Source organism: Lepisosteus platostomus, chromosome 5 (genome assembly GCF_059453375.1).
Source record: "Lepisosteus platostomus isolate fLepPlt1 chromosome 5, fLepPlt1.hap1, whole genome shotgun sequence".
Classification (NCBI taxonomy): Eukaryota; Metazoa; Chordata; class Actinopteri; order Semionotiformes; family Lepisosteidae; genus Lepisosteus; species Lepisosteus platostomus.
This window is the reverse complement of record NC_142615.1, coordinates 60,164,986-60,168,002: the sequence shown is the minus strand read 5'-3', so window position 1 is coordinate 60,168,002 and position 3,017 is coordinate 60,164,986. Positions and strand designations below refer to the sequence as shown.

At 54.6% G+C, this 3,017-nt stretch overlaps 2 non-coding genes across 2 annotated transcripts; one reads left to right on the top strand and one right to left on the bottom strand.

Moving 5' to 3' along the window:
- Nucleotides 1-618: 618 nt before the first annotated feature.
- On the top strand, nt 619-782 carry LOC148670447 (U1 spliceosomal RNA). Its single transcript, XR_015938685.1, has one exon. It is a non-coding gene; the product is annotated as a U1 spliceosomal RNA (small nuclear RNA).
- Nucleotides 783-1,406: 624 nt separating this feature from the next.
- On the bottom strand, nt 1,407-1,525 carry LOC148670446 (5S ribosomal RNA). The gene has a single exon (XR_015938876.1). It is a non-coding gene; the product is annotated as a 5S ribosomal RNA (ribosomal RNA).
- Nucleotides 1,526-3,017: the final 1,492 nt, after the last annotated feature.

Below are 3,017 nucleotides of genomic sequence, written 5' to 3'. Positions count from 1 at the left end.
ATAAGGTGGAGGAGAGAAGGGGCATGCCCAGCGCCAGACAAGGAGGGGGCTGTGCGAGGTGAGGTGAGGTGCGACACGCCGGAGCCCCGACGCTGCTAATGCGGAGCACTTGTTGAACTGGCATTGAAAGGACGTGTGCGCACGGAGCGAGCCTTCCCTGCGGCGGAGCGTAGAAACTTTCTCCCCGCGCTGCAGGAGTTGTGTGCGCTGCAGCGGTGCCGAGAGAACAGCACAGAAGAGAGCGGGTAAGAGACGGAGCCTTGTGGGCAGGCGAGCAGGCCCGTTTTTTGGAAATTGCTGAAAAGGCTCTGGTGTTTGTTCGGTGTGTGGCAGGCGCACGACGCGAGCTTGCGTAGCGATCTGCCGGTCTGGTGTTATGCAAATGAGGCCGAATTGCATCCCGGGACATGCTGCGAATGCGCTATGGCGACTGCAGATGTGTAGGAAACGGCGCGCTCGTTTTCTCGTTTTGCCCACCCTTTTGAGTGTTAGTGTGGCGTGTGAGTGTGCGAAAGAGTGGGCCCAGCAGGAAGCGGTGGCGTGCGGGGCGAGGAGCTGGCCAAGGCTGCGCGATTTGTGCTTCTGGGTGGGAGCCGCTTGCAGGGGCTTGTACAGCTCATACTTACCTGGCAGGAGAGATACCCTGATCAAGATGGAGGTTCACCCAGAGCGAGGCTCGGCCATTGCACTCCGGCTGTGCTGACCCCTGCGAATTCCCCAAATGTGGGAATCTCGACTGCATAATTTCTGGTAGTGGGGGACTGCGTTGGCGCTCTCCCCTGATGTGCTTGGTCCAATATCAGATACGGAAGAGTTACGACACCACGAGCTGCAATAGGATCCCAGTTCGAAAGGAGTCGATGCCACTGCTGGTTCCCGGTTTCTTTTAGTTAGAGGTCCGGAGAAGCATTTCAAGCTGGTTACACTATTCCTTCCGGACATTCATTCCCTTTTCAAAGTCAGTCGTTTTGCTGTAGTCTGCATTATTTAGGCTGATTATCGAGGTTAGCCTTTATTTGGTCATGGGGGCCTCGGTACTGTATGCTAATTCTCAAGACAGTTTTACCCGTTTTCTGATTGCTAGGTTCTGTACCAGTGCAGACATGTCAAACAGTGAATGGCTGTACCTCTATTGTATCCGTGCTCAATGAATGAAATCAGTAATAAATGAATATATGTATAGTTATATGAAAAACAAGTGGTTTATCGACTCATCTTCATTTGCAGATTTAGAGGCAGCTTCGATATTCGTTTTACAAACAGGTTTTTTTTTATATGGGTCACACACATGCCATAGCAACACAAACATCTCTAGAGATGAGGCTATAGATCACCTTTCCATCCTCCAGGTTTTCCTCCCAAAGCCTACGGTACCAATGGAGACCCCTGCTGGCCAAGAGAGCAAAAGCTTGCAGCACCTGGTATTCCCAGGAAGTCTCCCATCCAAGTACTATTCAGGCCCAACCCTGCTTAGCTTCCGAGATCAGACAAGATCGGGAACATTCAGGGTGGTGTGGCCGCAAGCGAAAGCCATGGCGCCTGACTCGCTACTTGAAGCTGTGTGTGGCTGGGGCTCCGTGCCCCCCGAGCGGGACTGAAGGATCGTTCGTGTGCAACTCTTTGGAAAGGAGCTGCTTTCCAAATTGCATTGCGTACCTGGATGTTGACGAATGTGCTCCCTTGTGTTGGCTTGTCCCGCACTGGAGGAGAACAAACAAACTGCTCGGAGGAGCACAATGCAAGTCTTCACGAGACAAAAACCTCCAGTGCACAGCACTCAAAACATTTCTGGGCTGTCGCGTGTTTATTTCAGCACATAAAGCGCACCAGTCCAACACGTCGGCCGGGCGCACGGCGCCTCCGCCCTCTTGTGGCCTTGCGGCGTCAGAGCAAGAGGCTCCTTCTCGCTGCCTTTCCGCTGTGTTGCAGAGCCCCGAGAGGGAACCTGGAGCGCACACTTTGTGGGGGGCGGGGGATCGCGTTCGCGCTCTGCCCCCGGTCTCTTGTGCGAGTACTAAATCTCACAACGCCAGCCAGCAGCCAGGAGACAAGTACAATATCGCGGGACAGGGGGGCCTCGTCATTGATTGTTACATATGAGACGGGGATTAGGAGGAGACCCCGACTGATTGGTAAAGGGGAACACTAACACCAGAGTGACACCCCCGGCGTCTCTTTTTGAGAGACGCCCTGGGATTTCTTAATGGCCAAGGAGGGTCGGGACCTCGGTTTTACGCCTCCCCCGAAGGACGGCGCCTGTTTGTGCAGCAGAGTGTCGCCATCAGTGGGACACCTGGCATCGTCCTGCACTGTGAAATGCTGCAAGACCTGTGGCAAACAGGGACATTTAGCCTCTGACTGTTCAATGCTGCCAAAGTGCAATTTATGTGGCTCGGAAGGACATGTTTTTAAGAACTGCCCTCACGCCTACGCCAATAAACTCAAAATGAGAAAGGATGAGGCAGTGCTTGTTTCAGCCAAACCGGCCCGAAAATCCAAAGCAAATAACAAGTCAAACAAAGAACCCTTGTTGGACAAAGACTCTCAGCCTCCAGCCAGGATCAGTCCTGCTGTGGCTCCGGGGCCGGTGGAAGAGAAATCCACTACACCCCCACAACCGCAGACTGCACCAGACAAGCACGAGGGTTTGAAAACCCCCGAGAACAGCGAGGACCCCTCCCCCACTCCTGCTCCTCAGAACGAGGGCCAGTGTGGGGCCCCCCGGTGGAGCGGGTCCAGCGAGGATACCCAGGATTCAGCGGAGCTGCTTTTCTCAGACTCTGCAAGTGCTACAGATGTCCTCCTCTCCTCCATCCAGTCCATCACGGAGGATCTGCAGCAGCCTGTGGGTGAGGGGGAAGAGGAGACTGGTGCATCGGCTGCACCCCTTTCCCCTCAGTGCTCCCAGGAGCTGGACTTGAGGAAAAGGAAAAATGACTCTGTTTTCTCCCCGAGCGAGGAGGAAGGAGAGCATGGTGATGGGGACAGCTGGAACCCCTCCACCCCTCCCTCTACCC